This window comes from Cetorhinus maximus, chromosome 20 (assembly GCF_964194155.1).
Source record: "Cetorhinus maximus chromosome 20, sCetMax3.hap1.1, whole genome shotgun sequence".
NCBI lineage: Eukaryota > Metazoa > Chordata > Chondrichthyes > Lamniformes > Cetorhinidae > Cetorhinus > Cetorhinus maximus.
In genome coordinates, this window is record NC_135898.1 from 79,344,528 (window position 1) to 79,363,947 (window position 19,420).

The 19,420-nt window shown below is 42.4% G+C and overlaps 1 long non-coding RNA gene across 1 annotated transcript; it reads right to left on the reverse strand.

The window, feature by feature from the left end:
* Positions 1–11,939: 11,939 nt before the first annotated feature.
* Positions 11,940–18,665, reverse strand: LOC144694491 (uncharacterized). Its single transcript, XR_013579764.1, has 2 exons — positions 17,052–18,665; positions 11,940–14,269 (listed from the first exon to the last, which is right to left on the reverse strand). It is a non-coding gene; the product is annotated as an uncharacterized LOC144694491 (long non-coding RNA).
* Between the last annotated feature and the right edge of the window lie 755 nt (positions 18,666–19,420).

Here is a 19,420-nt window from a genome sequence, read left to right on the forward strand (position 1 = left end):
ACTAATGGACTCCTCCAAGATGGAAACATTTTCCTTCACCTCTGACTCCCCTTTGAAATTCAAACAACTTCTCAACTTATCTAAAAATGCAAATGTTAGATCTAACCTATTTACTTTTGCCTCAACGTAACACCTCTTGTTAATATGGCAATCATCTTGTTAAAACCAATTGGTAGTTAAACGGTGATGGGCATTAATTATCCCAACTGAATAGAATAAAAAGGTACAGCTGGAACACTTTGTGTGGAAGCTACTAGGAAGTTAATAGCACTGAGGAGTTGTCTTGGAAATAAATCAACTTTAACCAAGAGACCAGGCCTGGATTAATTTTTCCACCACAACCTCTTATTGTGAGTAACATGGTAGCAGAGGATGGTTTTTAAGCTTTGCTGATTGATTGCTGTATATGAAGCTTTCTGTCTCAGTCCTCTGAGGGAAAAGAAGTGTACTGTTGCTGACAATTTAAGTTATGGAATGGTGGAGGGATGGTGCAAAATCACAAGCTTTGACTATCCTCCAATTTTTTCTGACTCTGAACCTTATCAGCAATGGAAGGCTGAAGTTGAATATGTACCTGGGTTACTGCTATACCTTGGAAGAAGCAAGGTATGGCTTTGGTGTTATCATTACCAGCCAAAAGTAAAATAAGGAATAAAGTATTTTCAAAGTGGAAAGTGAATGATTTGGATCATGAAGAGGGATTAAACCATCTGATACAATTTTTGGATTAGTTCTACAAAAAGGATGAGTTATTGGAAGCGTACGAAGCTTGGATGCTCTTTGATTGGTTTAGGAAATCAAATGATCAGTCCATGGAAGAATATATCATGGATTTTGATAAATAGTACAGGAGACTACAGTGATTTGAACTTGAAATTCCAGAATTGGTATTAGCATTTAAATTACTGTGCTTGCATTTCCCATGTTGTTAGTCTTTTAGTACTAACAGGGGTTCAGTTCCAGGGGAAAGAATCTCTTAGATCAAGTGGCTGCCACCCTAAAAAAATTTCTGGGGAATATCATTCCCTGCCACTTTCTTAGGAAATGTGAACAACTATGCTGTAAAACAAAGGATAGAGGATTCAATGGTGACCGAATTTCACGGCCGACCAAATAATAGATGCAGATTCCAATACAAAGATGGAGTTAATGGCAAGAGGTCTGAAAATGGTCGTAACCCTAGTCAATTTGAGAGTTGGGACAAAAAGCACGTCTGGGATGGTGACCGTAGACGTTTAAACCCAAAAAATGCACGGGGAATGGTTAATCAGTGTTTTCGGTGTGATTCCCAGTATCATTATGCAATGAACTGCCCACAGCGAAGGAATCTTGTTTTTGAAGTGACCCACGAGATGGATTATCTGAAAGTGATGATGATGACTGCCATGATGGAATTGTATTGATCACTGAGTTTGAATCCGGTGATGAGTATCTTGATGGTCGATTCCTTCAACTGTGCAGTTCTGGACAGCGTTTCACTTCTACAGTGTGTGGCATGGACTGGCTTGACTGCTATCTGAGCCTCTCGATGAGGCAGACCAGCGGAAGGTCAAGGAGTATGAAAGTTCTACCTGCTTCAGGTTTGGAGGTGACAATATATTAACATCCTCCAAACGGATGGTCCTCCCTTGTAAGATAGCGGGAATCAATCTGTTTATCAGTTTCAAGCGAGATACTGCTATTGTTGAGTCGATCTGCAATGAAGGCTCAGGTGACGCTAGATATGAAGAATGATAAAGCAGTCATGTTTGGGAACTTTACTCGGTCAGGCCATTACGGCTTGCCACTAAGGAAGCCAGAGATTTCTCATCCAAAAAGTTCATGAAGTTTTGTTAACTGCTAAAAATGAGAATTTGGTAGACAGAAAGGTCATTTGGAAATTACATAGGCAGTTTGCACATTTGGCATGACAGAAACTGAAGACTCTGCTTCAAGATGCGGGAGGGTCAATATATGATGATCTTATTGAAAAAATCACTGCTCAGTGTGAAATTTGCCTTAAATATCACAAGACACCACCGTGTCCTGTTGTGAGCTTTCCACTAGCGAGGGAGTTTCTTCAAGAAGGGAGATAGAGAGAAAACAGGGAACTATGGACCAGTCAGCCTGACATCGGTAGTGGGGAAAATTCTAGAGTCCATTATAAAAGATTTAATAGCTGAGCACTTGGAAAAGAGTGGCAGAATTGGACAGAGTCAGCATAGATTTACAAAAGGGAAATCATGCTTGACAAATCTACTGGAATTTTTCGAGGATGTAACTAGTAGAGTTGATGAGGGGGAGCCAGTGGAGCCAGTGGATGTGGTTTATTTGGACTTTCAGAAGGCTTTCAACAAAATCCCACATAAGAGATTAGCGTGTAAAATTAAAGCGCATGGGATTGGGGGTAGTGTATTGAGATAGATAGAAAACTGGTTGGCAGACAGGAAACAAAGTAGGAATAAACGGGTCTTTTTCCGAATGGCAGGCAGTGCCTAGTGGGGTACTGCAGGGATTGGTGCTGGGCACCCAGTTATTTGCAATATATACTAATGATTTAGATGAGGGAACTAAATGTAATATCTCCAAATTTGCAGATGACACAAAACTGGGTGGGAGGGTGAGCTGTGAGGAGGATGCAGAGATGCTTCAGTGTGATTTGGACAAGCTGAGTGAGTGGGCAAATGCATGGCAGATGCAGTATAATGTGAGGTTATCCACTTTGGTAGCAAAAACAAGAAGGCAGATTATTATCTGAATGGCTTTAAATTGAGAGAGGGGAATGTGCAACAAGACCTGGGTGTCCTCGTACACCAGTCGCTGAAGGTAAGCATGCAGGTGCAGCAGACGGTAAAGGCGGCAAATGGTATGTTGGCCTTCATAGTGAGAGGATTTGAGTACAGGAGCAGGGATGTCTTGCTGCAATTATACAGGGTCTTGGTGAGACTGCACCTGGAATATTGTGTGCAGTTTTGGTCTCCTTATCTGAGGAAGGATGTTCTTGCTATAGAGGCAGTGCAGCAAAGGTTTACCAGACTGATTCCTGTGGGACTGACATATGAGGAGAGATTGAGTTGGTTAGGATTATATTCGCTGGAGTTCAGAAGAATGAGGGGGGATCTCATAGAAATCTATAAAATTGTAACAGGACCAGACAGGGTGCTTTCTTGAAAAAGGGTGTCACATTTTCCACTCCAATCCTCTGGTAAGCCTTTGCGCTATCTCCACCCCAATTTCCTTTAGCAACATGGGGTGCAAGCCATCAGCACCATGTGACTTATCTAACCTGAGCATATCTAGCCTTTCCAGTACCACCTCCCTTTCAATTTTTATACTATCCATTGCCTCCACCATCTCTGCTTCTACTGATATTTTGTCAGATTCCTCTTCCTTAGTATATGCTGATACAAAGAACTCATTAAGTATTCTAGCCCATCCCTGCATCTCTAAGCACACATCCCCCTCTTTCCTCAATAAGACCCACTCCATCTCTTTCACCTGCTTACTGTTTACATACTGGTCGAAGACTTATAGGTTCCGTTTTATGTTGACTGCCATTCTATTCTCATAATCTCTTTGCCAGTTTTATTTTCCTCTTCACCTTCCTTCACAACCTGTTGTATTTGACCTGGCTTTCTCTTCAAGAGTTCACCTAACATGCATCATAAATCCTCCCTTGTTGTTTCGTCATAATCTCTATCTCCCTCATCATACAAGGAACCCTGTTTTTGACTCCCTTATCTTCTGCCCTTATTGGAATGTACCTAGCCTGTACCTGAAGCAAAAGATTGTTCTGTCACAGTTTTCCCTGTCAGTCTCTAGTTCCGTTTTATTCTGGCTGGATCCCTTCTCATGCATAAATTGAAATTAGCCCTCTTCCAATTTAGAAGTTCTATATTAGATTGTTTCTTGCTCTCATTATTAATCTGCACCTTATGATATGATGATCACTCTTGCCCAAGTGTTTCCCCCATAGTCACTTAGTCCACCTCATTTCCCAGCACTAGATCCAGCAATGCCTCCTTCCCATAATAAAAGCAAAATACTGCGGATGCTGGAATCTAGAACAAAAACAAAAATACCTGGAAAAACTCAGCAGGTCTGACAGCATCTGTGGAGAGGGATACAGTTGATGTTTCGAGTCCGCATGACCCTTCATCAGAACCATCTGATGAACCATTCTGATGAAGGGTCATACGGACTCGAAACGTCAACTGTATCCCTCTTAGCAGATGCTATCAGACCTGAGTTTTTCCAGGTAGTTTTGTTTTTGTTTTTAATGCCTCCTTTCTAGTTGGGCTGAGAACATACTGATCAAGGAAGTTCTTGTGAACACATTTCAGAAATTCCCTCCCTTACCCTTTACTCTAACGTTATCCCAATCGATATTTGGATAATGAAGGTCCCCCAGTATCACCACTCTGTAGTTCTTGCCCTGCACATTTGTTCCTCTCTCTCTCACTCTCTCAATTTGGAGGCCTATTGAATACCTGAGTAGCGTAACCTTATCTTTTTTGCTTCTGAACTCTAACTTGATGGGTTCTGCTCTTGCCCGTCAAGAACATGCCCCTCTTTCCAACACTGCAATGTCTTCCCTAATAAATACTGCCACCCCACCTCCCTTTTCTCCTCCTCCTATCTTTTCTGAACATTAGATATCTTTATGCATCCGGTCTTCACCATTTTAAGCTGTGTCTGTTATTGCTGCTACATTGTATTCCCACACAGCTATTTGTACTTGTAGCTCACCAACCTTATTCACCACACTTTGTGCATTTACACCCATGCATTGTAACCTTGTCTTTGCATTCCTCATAGTCTGCTCCTATCTAATATGGTTCTACTGCCTTCTCTAGTACTATCCAACACACTCACTTTATGCACCTATTCCTTTTTTCTACTTCTATATGCTGGTGCTCATCCCTTTGCCAATTTAGTTTAAACTCTCCCAAACACACAAGTGAACTTTGACATGAGGATATTGGTCCCAGTCCTGTTAAGGTGCAGCCTGTCCCTTTTGAATCGATGCTTCCGGTCCCAGAACCTGTCCCAATGCCCCAAGAATCTGAAGCTCTCCATCCTGCACCATGCCTCAAACCAAACATTGATCTTGCCTATTTTCCTATTTCTACTCTGGCTAGCACATGGCATTAGGAGTAACCCAGAGATTACTACCCTCGAGTTCCTTCTTTTCAACTTCCTCCCTAGCTCCTGAGAATCTGACTGTAGGACCTCAATATCTGCCCTATGTTTATGGTACCAATGAGTACCACAACATCTGGCTCACTCCCTCCCTCCTGCAGAATATTCTGCACCCTCTCCATGATGTCCTTTACTCTGGCATCAGGGAGGTAACACACCATGCGGGTCTCACAATGACAGTTAAAGATTGCCCGACTGTCAATGGAATCTCTGAATACAACAGCATTTTTACACTTTGCTGTTCCCTCCTGTATAGTCCCATGCCCATTAGTGCAATGGTCTGGACTGTACCCCTTCAGCATTTCAGTCCCTCTCAGCAGTCTCTAACACTGAGTATCTGTTGACTGGCACACACCCTGAAGACTCCTGTAATACCTGCCTCTTCCTACTCTTCCAGATGGCCACCCACTACTATCCTGAACTCTCACTACCTGTGGGGCAACCAACTCCAGGAACATATGATCCAGAAACTCTCATCGTCCCTGATATTCCGCAGTGACTCCAGCTGCCCCTCAAGCCTGGAAATTGAGTTTGAGCCAGAACTGTTGGTGACATTGGAAGTGTCCTGAGGTTCCCACATAGCACGGGAATTGCAAGCAACAGGTCTCAGTTGCCCATCCACAATGTAAAAAAACTCATGTTCCCAGTTAGCACTCTGTTTAAACTATATTAATTTTAGTAACTACCTCTAGACCTCTGTGTTTATGCACTTATTAATTCACTTATGGTTAAGCAAACTTTGATTATTTTAAATTTCAAAACGCCTAATTTGAATGAATACCCTAGTTAGAGAGAAATGAGAAAAATGCTCAGCAATCACCTACTTCTCTTTGATGTCACACTAAGGTTATTTTTGAATGTGGCCGGTGGGTTCTGAACCTATGCACTTGGCCGTTTGTCTTACTCTGTCCTCGCAGCTGCTGCTGCCACTTGTTTATGCTCCCTGCTGATCTCTCTCTGTTCTTGCTCTCACTGCTGCCATGCCACTGTTACTCCTCCCCTCTGGTCCCTCTCTTCTCACATGAAACTGTTGATAAAAGTCAGTGCCTCAGGTCCAGTGTTGTGAAAGCTATTCACAAGGGGTCATACTGGGTTATCCGTTTCTGTATTTGAACAAAAATGGATATGTTCTATAAACCACCACAAACTATACTCCCACAGCTTATCTGTTATTGATAATAAACCTATGATCTATTCCCTGTGGCAGAGGAAACCATTCCAGAGATGCACATGGCCTTAGACCTTCCAGAGAAACCTCTGACATGGGCTTTGTTGCCAGACAAATCCAAGAAAATTGTCAAGAACACCACCAGGAACTCTTCATTGCATTCATCGACCTGACCGAAGCATTTGACTCAGTAAATTGCGAGTGTCTGGATTGTGCTCCAAAGATTTTGATGTCCTAAAAACTACTTCTTAGTCCTACAATTGTTTCATTATTATATGACTACAACTGTCTTTATTGAGAGATCTGAAACAGACAACTTCAAAATCCATGCAAAGATGTGATAGCCCCCATTGTATTCTATAAGCATATCAATAGTAAAAAGATGGTAAAAGGAGTAGGACCGATTTAGGGACCAAAAAGCGGATTTAGGCATAGAGGAATGGCTGAGGTGTTAAATGAATACCTTGCATCTGTCTTTACCTACGAGGCAGATGCTGCCCAGGCCATGGTGGCAAAGGAGGAAACTCGGTCACTAGAAGGGTTTAAAATTGATAAGCAGGAGGTAATGGATAAGCTGTCGATACTTAAAGTTGATAAGGCACCAGGACCGGATGAGATGCATCTGAGAATATTGAAGGAGGTGAGTGGAAATTGCAGATGCACTGGCAATAATCTTTCAATGTTCCCTGGATTCGGGGGAGGTGCTGGAAGACTTGAGAATTGCAAACATTATGCCCTTGTTCAAAAAAGGTTGTAAAGATCTGCCCTGCAATTGTAGACCAGTCAGTTTAACTTCAGTGGTGGGGAAACTTCTAGAAATAATTATTCAGGATAGAATTAAAAGTCACAAGAGTCAGCATGGATTTGTTAAAGGAAAGTCACGTCTAACTTGCTGGAGTTTTTTGAAGAGGTAACAGAGATGGTTGATGAGGGAAAGGCCGTTGATGTGGTGTATATAGATATACAATGTATATGTGTGTGTGCAGGGCACAATTTCAAAGTTTGCGGATGACACAAAACTTGGGAGAATTTTAAACTGAGGAGGACAATGTAGAACTTCAAAAGGACATTGACACATTGGTGAAGTTGGCAGATAGGTGGCAGACGAAGTTCAATACGGAGAAGTGAGGTGATACACTTTGGTACAAAGAACATGGAGAGATAGTATAAAATAAAGGCTACTATTCTAAAGGGTGTTCAGGAGCAGAGAGGCCTAGGTGTATATGTACATAAGTCATTAAAGGTGGCAAGACAGGTAGAGAGAGCTGTTTCTAATGCATACAGTATTCTAGGCTTCATTAATAGGGGCATAGAGTACAGGAGCAGGGAGGTTATAATGAACTTATATAAGACACTGATTAGGCCTTAGCTGGAGTATTGTGTATAGTTCTGGGTGCCACACTATTGGAAAGATGTGAACACATTGGAGAGAGTGCAGAAAAAGTTTGAGAATGGTTCCAGGGATGAGACACTTCAGTTATGAGGAAAGATTGGAGAAGTTGGGACTGTTTCTTGAAGAGGAGAAGGCTAAGAGGAGACTTGATAGAAGTTTTCAAAATCATGAGGGGTCTGGATAGAGTAGATAGGGAGGAAACTGTTCCCACTCGTAAACGGATCGAGAACCAGAGGACATAGTTTTAAAGTGTTTTGCAAAAGAAGCAAATGCTAGGTGCAAGAAAACTTTTTCCACACATTGAGTAGTTAGGGTTTGGAATGCACTGTATGGAAATGTGGTTGAGGCAGGTTCAATTGAGGCATTCAAGAGGGCATTGAATGATTATTTGAATGGAAACAATATGCAGGGTTACAGGGAAAAGGCAGGAGATTGGCAGTAACTTAAAATGCTCAGAGCCGGTGCAGGCACGATGGGCCAAATGGCCACCTTCTGCACTGTAACAATTCTGAGATATTATTCACAATCTACCTGATGCTGGCTGTTCACCTCATCAAAGATCAACTTTCCTCTGGTGTCAGTATTGAATATTGTCTAGATGGAAAATTCCTTGAATGTTGCCAAAACAAAACTCTTATGTCAACCCACACCTAGTCAGCCAAACATTCCACCTCCAATGTGTTGAAGGAGAATATGTTGAGCATGATTCATACCTCGACAGTTACCTCTCTCCAAAGGTTACCATTATCGACTAGGAGATCCATCACTGGATTAGGTGCACCAGTTCAGCCGTCTACAAACTAGGGTAGTGAGTGTTTGACAACAAAGAGCTCCGCAAGTCAAGCAAAAGTCCTTGTGTACAGAGCAGTTGTTGTCACTACACTCCTGAACTGCAGTGAGACCTGGACTGTGTATCAGCGACACATAAGAGCACTAGAGAAATTCCATCAGCAAAGCCTGTGCTGCATCCTCTGGATTCAGTGGGAGGACCATTGAACAAACGCTGGAGTCCTTCTTGAAGTCAGCTCCATGAGCATTCAGCAAAACTCCCACAAGATGTTTTGGATTGGGGAGAGTGGATTTTAGTAAAATAAGACAGGATCTGGCCAAGGTAGACTGGGAACAGCTACTTGTGGGGAAATCTACAGAGGAACAGTGGGGGGGGCGGTGTTCAAAAAGGAAATGGGGAGGGTACAGGCTCAACATGTTCCCTCTAGGGTGATAGGAAGGAGTAACAAGCCCAGAGAACCATGGATGACCAGAGATATTCAGGATAGGATGAGAAGGAAAAGAGAGGCAGGTACAAGGGAAGCAAATCAGTGCAGGCATTAGTATAGGACAAAGTGCAGGGTGCAGCTTAAGAAAGCAATTAGGAGAGCAAAGAGGGGATATGAGAAAGCTCATAATAGGGAAAATCCCAAGATATTCTAAGTATATCAATGGAAAGAGGATAACCAGGGAAAGAGTAGGGCTCATTAGGGACCAAGGGGGAAATATATGGGTGGAGCCAGAGGACATCGCTAGAGTGTTGAACAAATACTTCACATCCGTCTTTACCCAAGAGAATGAGGATGAAGGTATGGAACTTGGGGGGAGAGACTGTGAGGTTCTTGAGCAAATTGATATAGGGAGTGACAAGGTATTGGAGGTGTTGGTAGGCTTAAATGTGGACAAATATCCAGGTCTGGATGATTTGTGTCCCAGACTGCTAAGGGAGGAGATCACAAGGGCTCTGACCCAAATTTTTAATTCCTCTATGGCCATGGGGGAGGTGCCAGAGTACTGGAGAACAGCTAATGTGGTTCTGCTATTTAAGAAGGGTTGTAGAGATAAGCCAGGAAACTACAGACCAGTGAGTCTCACGTCAGTGGTAGGGAAACTATTGGAGAAAATTCTGAAGGAGAGAATCTATCTCCACTTGGAGAGGCAAGGTTTGATCAGGGATAGTCAGCATGGCTTTGCCAGAGGGAGGTCATGCCTAACAAATTTGACTCAAATTTTTTGAGGAGGTGACCAAGTGTGTAGATGAGGGTAGTGCAGTTGATATTGTTTATGTGGATTTCAGCAAAGCCTTTGACAAGGTCCCACATGGGAGACTTATAAAGAAGGCAAATGCACATGGGATACAGTAATTTGATAAGGTGGATTCAAAATTGGCTTAGTTGTAGGAGACAGAGGGTGATGACAGAAGGATGCCTTAGTGACTGGAAGCCAGTGTCCAGTGGTGTACCACAGGTGTCTGTGCTGGGTCCCCTATTATTTGTCACTTATATAAACAACATAGCTGACGAGTTGGGGGTAGGATTAGTAGGTTCTTGGATGACACAAAGATTGGCCGAGTGGTTAACACTGAGTTTGAGTGTCTTGGGCTGCAAGAAGATACAGATGGGATGGTCAAATGGGCAGATAAGTGGCAGATGGAATTTAACCCTGAAAAGTGTTACACTTTGGAAGGAGTAATTTGACAAGGAAGTATTTAATGAATGGCATGATACTAGGAAGTTCTGAGGAACAAAGGGACCTTGGTGTGTGAGTCCATAGATCTCTGAAGGTGGAGGGGCATGTTAGTGGGGTGGTGAAAAAGGCATATGGGACACATGCCTTTATCAATCGAGGCATAGATTACAAAAGTAGGGAGATCATGCTGGAGTTATATAGAACCTCGGTGAGGCCACAGCTGGAGTACTGTGTGCAGCTCTGGTTGCCACATTTTGGAAGGATGTGATTGCACTGGAGGGGGTGCAGAGGAGATTTACCAGGATGTTGCCTGGCATGAAACATTTAAGTTATGAAGAGAGGTTGGACAGACTTGGGTTGTTTTCATTGGAGCAGAGAAGACTGTGGGGTGACCTGATCGAGGTGTACAAGATGATGAGGGGCATAGACAAGGTGGATAGGGAGCAGCTGTTCCCCTTAGTTGAAGGGTCAGTCATGAGGGGACACAAGTTCAAGGAGGTTTAGGGGGCATGTGAGGAAAAACTTTTTTACCCAGAGGGTGGTGACAGTCTGGAATGCACTGCCTGGGAGGGTGGTGGAGGCGGGTTGCCTCACATCCTTTAAAAAGTACCTGGATGAGCACTTGGCACATCATAACATTCAAGGCTATGGGCCAAGTGCTGGTAAATGGGATTAGGTAGGTCAGGTGTTTCTCACATGTCGGTGCAGAGTAGATGGGCCGAAGGGCCTCTTCTGCACTGTGTGATTCTGTGATGATGTGAACAGTGTGTCTGGATGGCTGATAATCGTCTCCCCCACTAGGTCCTCATCTCTCAACTCTCGAATAGCCAACCTTCCAGGGGAGGGCAAAGAAAATGATTCAAAGACACTCTGAATCTCTCCTTGAAGCGCAATAGCATTGACCTTAGTAACTGGGAGGAACTTGCTACCAATCGTTCAGAATGGTAGCAATTTGGCCTCTAACTCTGTGTCCTAACATCTTAATGATGAGGGAGAATAATGGTGGGGAATGGAAGAAAAGGAAGCAAATCTTGCAGTCCTGATCCCCCAACCTCATGGGGGGTCCTGACCCATGTGGCCAAAGATCCCCAGGTCAAAAATCGTTCTGCTGAGTCACATGAAGACAGAGGGCAAAAATTCACAATCCTTAGTCGGCATCATTCTCGAATTAAGGGACAGATGATGCCAATACTGCAGTTTATAGCCTAAGGCACAGTCTGTTAGTGCGTTTATTTAAGATATCCGCACTCCTTCTATTCTGGCCTCGAGTGTTGTAAGATGTATATATTTTGATAGGTCTCATGAAGAGGTTTGGAGTCTTATATAGTTTATATAAGTAAGTGTTTATTCACACTGGTAATTGTAAACATATATACAGTATAAGGTGTAAGCTAGGAGCTATCTCCATGCTTGCCTCAACCCATGTCTCTGTCCAGTCCAAGACTGCCCTCTAGACTCAGGTAGTGTTTCTTTACATCACACTGGGCAGTACTATACCTAGTCCCACATTAACCCTTTCTATGCCAGACCCTTAAACTACATTGAGCCACCCTGATTTCAAAATCTCCATCATTGATGGCTGTGCATTCAGCTGCTTAGGCTCTAAGCTCTGGAATTTCCTCCCTAAACCTCTCTGCCTCTCTTCCATCCTTTAAGATGCTGCCTAAAACCTAATTCTTTGATCAAGCTTTTCACCATATGCCCTAATGTGGCTGAGTGTCAAACTTTGATATGTTCCTGTGAAGTGCTTGGAATGCTTTACTACATTAAAGATGCTACAAAAATACAAGTAGTTGTTGAGGTCTCCATGGTAATTAGAGAGCTTGGGACATATGGCTTACAAATTCAGCAGTGCAGTGTCTGGCACCAAAAGACCCATGAAGCCTCCAATATGGTAGGCAGAAAGCGCACATTCATTATGAAGCAGGCAAGTATGTCGTCCACCATATTGCTAAAGGTTAAAATTAATTGGTATCCAAAGCGCATGCCTGAAACAGGTGTTAGATCCTTTACAAATGCAAATAAGAAGCTCAACATCTGAGGCCCCTAAGGCAGCCAATACCAGGCCTACATGCAGCCTAATAGGCGATCCCTAAAGAGATCGTTAGACCACTGCCATAAGAGGTAGGTTTTAAAAATGTAATAACCTGAATGGGTGTCGAGGGGAGCAAGAGTTAGAGAAAAGATACAGCCTGGGATGCTCAACGATTGAGTCTCAGACATCTGATTGTGATGGGTCTGGTTTTCTATAGGTGTGCTGGCTATGACACAATCCCCTTCAAAGGTGAAGCTCGTCTAGCCAATAAAAAAGCTACTGAAAAAATTTCTGTCATAATTTGCTGCAATATAGTTGAATGGCCTCTTTGTCCTATGAAGCAGCATGCTAATTACATTCAGACTGGAACTGCAAAGGAAGTGACTTAGATATGAATACTTAAATATGAAGTTGTCCAAAGGCTGTGTCCATACTGCCAGAAAAACACTCAGTGCAGACAGAGTTCTTCAGAGACAAGTAGGGCTTGCTGTGTTGGAAACTGTATAGTTTAGTATAATTATGCATGCTCTATAATGCATAAATTACTGTTTTTTGATTTTTTTTTATCAAGTTGAATGAAGTTTGTGAACTTTGTACATATGTTGATTTACTTCAATCACTGGTGATTTGGGTATGTGGTTCTGTGCGGTAAGCTTTTTATGATTATATGATGAAAGTTATGTTTCAGAAGCACACCTCATCCAGTGGGCAAACCATATGGGGACTGCATTGCCATTTGCACTGTTTTCTACTAAATTGTAAATAAAGATGCTGGTTTTAATTTTGCATTTCATATCTAAGTATTTTTTATTTGGAAGAAAGCTGGTTGTATGTTGCAAGAAAACTCAATAATTATGCCACAGGATTCTAAATGATGATGTGCTGTAAGTCTATTGAGGAAAGATAGCAAAGGCTCTGTGACTAGAAAAGGTATAGCTTCGGAATTGTAAGTGAAGTGAGAAGGCTGACTTATCACCAACATTGCCCAGCCACTGAAAGAGGATGGTTCCATAAACAAAACTCTTAACATTTTCTGTTGCATAAACAGGAACTATCTACAATGAAAGTTGTGCAAATTTCTGCTTATCTTGCTGAATACAGATGAATTGCATGGAAGTAGACTAGAGCAACAAATTATTGTTTGAACCTCCAACAGGAACCAGAAGCAGTCTGCACAGGAAAGGTTTTAAGAGGCAGCTGAACTCATTTCTCATAGAAACTTTGAATCAGATGATTATTTGCAGATGCAACCTGAACTCTAAACATCTATGGATCTTTCGATCAGTGTTCAGGTAAGGATTAAATGCTCTGGAAAATCCTTCTTTAAAACTTTATCTGGAGTATCCATATTGTAGAAAGACAGGTTCCAAATTGCAAAAAAAAATGTAACCAGCCTGGTGGAGTCTTGGTGATGTGTGAGATTAAGAAATCAGGCACCTCGCTAATCTCCATGCCTGTGGAGTGGAGATAATTTCCTCCTTTTCTCAAAACTCTGTAAACAATTCAAATGGGGAGGGTAATTTTAACTCACTCAGAGTTAAAATCGCTCACATAATCTCCAAGTATTTTTTCACCAGGACTTGAACACAAAAATCTAGGTTGACGGAGTGCTGCGCTGTCAGAGGTGCCAACTTTCGAGTCAGTAGTTAAACCAGGGTCTCGTCTGCTTTCTCAGGTGGACACACAGCACTCTTTCAAAGAAGAAGGGGAGTTATCTCCAGTTACCTGGCTAATCCTTATTCCTCAATAAACATCACAAAATCAGATTGTCTGGTCATTATCACATTGCTGTTTGTGTAAATTTGCTGCATGCAAACTGCTGCATTTCTTACATGATGACAGTGACTACACTTCAAAAGTAGTGCCTTGGCTGTAAAGTGCTCTGGCAAGTCCAGTGGTCATGAAAGGAGCTTTATAAATCCAAATCTTTCTTTTGCAGTCACTCAGTGGCAATATAATTCATTGATTCGACTGTTCCAGGTTAATTGGAATCAAAGATTAATGTTATGATGTTGACTTTTTGGTATCCTTCCATCTGTAAGAAATAATGGGAATGCAGCCTCAGAACTTTGAAGTTAGATGAGATCATCGTAGGCTGAACAAGCCGATTCTGGAACGGCAAAGTTTACCACAAGTGCTACACATGAAGTCGCCCCTTGCCAGTGTCTGCTGACGTAAAAATGAAGTACAACAGATGCTGGAAATCTGTAATTAGAACAAAAAATTGGCAGGTCAGGCAGCATCTGTGGAGAGAAAGAGTTTCAGGTCGGTGACCTTTCATTCGATCCCAGCTGACTCCTTGTTTGCAGAGCTGGGGTCTGCTTGGTGGCAAATTCCTGCCACAGCTGGTGTCGCCAGTTTCACCAATCATCAGCTAGAGTTTCCCACTTGTTGTGATTTGATGCTGAGGGCTTTCTCGTCTCTTTTGACATCATCCTTGAATCAGTGCTTTTGTGTCCTGCTTTCTCCTGAGACGGGCTACCTCCCTGTATAGCATGTCCTTGGGGATGCAGCAATCTTCCTTCTTGGGTATATGCGTTGATATATTAAAATATAAAATATCATCAAAGGCTGGTGCAAAGAAAATAAATCTATTCTCCACACAATATGTGGAGAATATTGAGTATTCTCCACAATACTCATTCCTTCTATCACTCCCTCTATCGCTGAATTCTGATCATCTCAAATTGGAAAAGAAATGCTGGACTACAATTGGAACTTCTACATACCTCAGATTAAAAACCTTTGTTATAAATCCTTCCATTCAGCTGGGATCGAATGAAAGGTCACCGAGCTGAAACTCTTTCTCTCCACAGATGCTGCCTGACCTGCCAATTTTTTTGTTCTAATTTCAGATTTCCAGCATCTGTTGTACTTAATTTTCACGTCAGCAGACACTGGCAAGAGACGACTTCATGTGTAGCACTTGTGGTATGTCTGCAGACATACATAACTGGACACTTGTTAGTAACATTATACAGTAATATCAGACAAATAATTTGTTTTAAACTGATGTTCAAAACTGAAAATGCAAAGTTGGGAGAGGCTGGAGTAATTCAGAAAGTTCCGCATTTGATGTTTAATTAGAATACTTCTGAGCATTCTCCACAATACTCATTCCTTCTATCACTCCCTCTATCGCTGAATTCTGATCATCTCAAACTGGAAAAGAAATGCTGGACTACAATTGGAACTTCTACATACTTCAGATTAAAAATGTTTGTTATAAATCTTTCCATTATCATTTATTTAGGCACTGATTCTACTGAAAGCATAAAAAACTGAAAATAACATGCATTTATAGCTAGGAAAGTTTATAGAAAAGAATAGAAAGGCCTTTCACAAACTTAGCACATTCCAAAGTAATTTACAACTTATATTGTAGTAGGAAACACAGCACTAATTTGTGCACAGCAAGCTCCCACAAACAGCAATGTAATAATGAATCTGTTTTAATGATATTGGTTGAGAGAAATGTTTGCCAGCACACTGGGGAGTGTAAGTGACTTCTTTCGAATAGTACCCTTGGATCATGTCCATCCACTTGAGATGGAATTGAGGGCCTTAGTTTAACACCTCATCTAAAGGACAGCACCCGCCAGATTCCTGCTCAGAAGTACTAATTTTGAGCTGTGTGCAAATTACCCTACTTGAAAGATGTGACATCGATTCAGCATTTATAAAAGTTTGTAAGCAATCACTGCTAATTTGACTTCAGGTGGTGTAATTTGGCATGAGCATTGAAGCTTGAAAACCTGTCCGATTAGGATTCATTAAAAACACTCAAAAATGCTCAAGCCATCATGGCTTGCCAAGGTTGTGGAAGCGATCTTCTGTGTTTGAAGGAAATATAGGCCTTCACCAATTCTAGGGAAAAACAATGGACTCTTTTCCAGGGGTGGGGGAGGTGGCACGATAAAGAAATAGACAAAAGTGTAAGTAACAAAGTAAATGTGGCACCTTTTGGGAAGTAACAGTGCAGTGGAATTAAATTTAAAAGTATAAATTAAAAAATAAAAAAGCTAGCAACTCACCAAGGTTCCATGATGGCACCTTCCAAACCTGTGACCTCTATCACCTAGAAGGACAAGGTGGCAGCAGATTCATGGAAAGACCAAATTCTTCTCCAAGACATACACCAGCCTGACTCGCCATTCCTTCTCTGTCGCTGAGTCAAAATCCTGAACTCTCTTCCTAACAGCCCCTGTCTATTTGGCCACTGTTCTGAGTATCTGATCGCTGGGATCCACGAGCTGGTGAGCAATGTGGCCCGGGACAACAAGAAGGCCCGCATCAGCCTCCACCACCTGCAGCTCACCATCAGCAATGATAAGGAGCTCAGCAAGCTGCCAGGAGGAATCACCGTAGCCCAGGGTGGGGTCCTCCCTGACATCCAGGCTGTGCCTGCCCAAGAAAACCACACATCCCAGCAAGGTTAGGCCTGAAAGTGAAAGATTAGAAAGATAATGAGAATATTTTATTTTAGAAGAAACCAATATATTGCCCAAAGCATAGCTTAAAAACCACAGTCTTGCAGTGTACCCCTGTAATAACTGAAGGTACAGCCTTTCCTTGTCTATCAGGGTCATGTGATGTTCTTGGAGGCTCCAACCAATAAGCCCTAAATCCGGGGGGGCGGGACTTCCTGACGAGAGTCCTGATCGAACATGCAGCATCTGAGAAGCTCTCTGTAATAAAGTTTATCTGCTTCTTGTTGAAATCTGTGAAGTCTTTACATTTGGTGATGAGGGTAAAGTAGCTCCAATGCTGCTTGTAAACATGAGTACATCGAATCTTAAGAAAAAAGAAAAGACCACTCACCAGTCATGCCGCTCTTCGGCAGAATCAATCCTTACCACGTGACTATGGAGGACTGGGGCCTGTATGTAGAGTGCCTTGGTTTTTATTTCGTAGCGGACAAAATCACTGGAAGGAAAGCAGAAAGCAATCCTTTTGAGTGTGGTAGCAAGACATACAATATAATCCACAGCTTGTCGCCCCGAACACGCCCAATTCTAAGTCCTTTGATGAATTGGTGGACCTCATGAAAATGCATTTTCAGCCAAAGCCATCTGTAATAATGCAGCAGTTTAAGTTTCATTCCAAAGTTAGGGCCCTGGGAGAGTCCATTGCAACCTAATGTAGCAAAGTTGAAGCAGTTGACTGAACACTGACTTTGAGGACACACTAAATGATATGTTGAGGGACCAATTAGTTTGTGAAGTTCACGACAACACCATTCGGTGCCAGTTACTCAGGTCGACATTGATTTGAAGCGCACCCTGGAAATATCACTCACCACGAAAAGTGCTGTGAGGGACTCGCAGGCTTTGCAACATATACAGCATGGCGCCGTTCTTCATATGGGGCGGGAACCTACCACTGGGCGTGGTGCAAAAACCAGAAACACGGCAGTGAAGCAAGAGGCATTGTCTACTGTTTAGAAACACAAAAAGGCCTAGTAGAAGCACTTCAGTAGTGACTCCAAGATTAATTTGTTATAGATGTAGGGGTGACCATGGACCTGCAAATTCAAGGAGGCAGAATGCCATTACTGCCATAAGAAAGGTCACGTCGTAAGGCAATGCAGGGTGAAGTCGAAACAGCCCATTAAAGCAGCAAACCAACATAATTGATTGAAAAATACAGCAGAACCTGAAGCTGCCAATACCAACATTTATTCCCTCTTATAATGCCACCGCTGTAAAAACCAAACCTATCACTGTCACGATCCAGGTTAATGGGAAGCCACTAATAATGGCGATACGGGAGCCTCAAAGTGGTGGGAAAACACACATTTAAATACCTAAACGAAGGCACCCAGCCATTGAACCTGGAGCAGACAACCACTAAATTGAAGACATACACTGGAGAATCTAGACAGGTAAAGGGCACCACCACAGTCTGTGTCTTTAAGGCAATGGACAACCCAGCTTCCAGTGATAATAGTGACAGAAGAAGGATCTAGTCTTCTGGACCGAGACTGGTTACAGAAAATCAACCTTGACTAGTCTGAAATATTTCACCTGAGAACAGGGGGAGTTCCTGTATTTTGGGATTAGTTGGGAGAATTGAAGGACTTTCATAAGCTTCAAGGATCCCTCTGGTCAGTTGGCTCCTCTGGAAAATCATGAAGAGAAACAAAATGAATTTAGTGCCACCCTTAACAAACTGAAGTAACGGTTGGCACAGAAGACTCAACAATGTTCAATATTCCAGGAGGAAGCCAAGAAATACAAAGAAACAGAAGAGCTGAAGAATCTGCTGAATGAAACAAAAGAGCATTAGAAGGAAAAGTCATAGAACTTTCCAAGGTGCGAGTGGATAATGAAGCCATGGGTAGCTCAAATACCGAATTGAACCAAGTTAAGATTTCACCAGAAAGAAACTTGGTCGACTGTGAAATCAAAGTGAAAGACAAACCAAAACTCTGAGGCAAACAGAAAAAGAAAAGACAGAAATCAGATTAGAAAAGGCTAACCCGACACTAGAGCTCAAGGAGCTAGAATGAAGAGCACTGGATGCTGCAAATATACCATAAACCGTTAATGGGTTTATTCAGTGATAAGGCCATTCCGCCAATGGTATCAGCAAGAATACATTATTGGGCTTTGATATTATCTGCATAGGAGTATACCTTTATGCACCGTCCTGGCTTACATATTGCAAATGTGTACGCACTCAGTCGTCTCCCATTACTAGATAGCATTGCATATGCTCCAGTGCCACAAGTAGTGCTGGTGCTGAATTTCTTGGATTCTTTGTCTGTGTTTCCAAAGCAAATTAGAAATTGGACAAATAGGGATCTAATTTTGTCGCAAGTCAGAGGCCTTGTTTTGCAAGGTCCAAATTCACCTGTGTCTGAAGAGATGAAGCCATCCCATGCCTGAAAAACAGAGTTAAGTTGTCAAGATGGAATCTTGTTGTGGGGATCAAGAGTTGTCATCCTTTTGCAAGGAAGAGCACCACTCTTGACAGAGCGCATCCAGCATATCAAAGATGAAAATGCTTGCACGAAGCTATGTCTGGTGGCCAGGCATTGACAGTGACATTGAAAGCATGGTCAAGCACTGTCTCCATTATCAGCAACAACAAAAGTTGCCTGTTTCAGCTCCCTTACATCCATGGGAGTGGCCTGGTCAACCCTGGGTTAGACTACATATAGACTATGTAAGATCATTCTTAG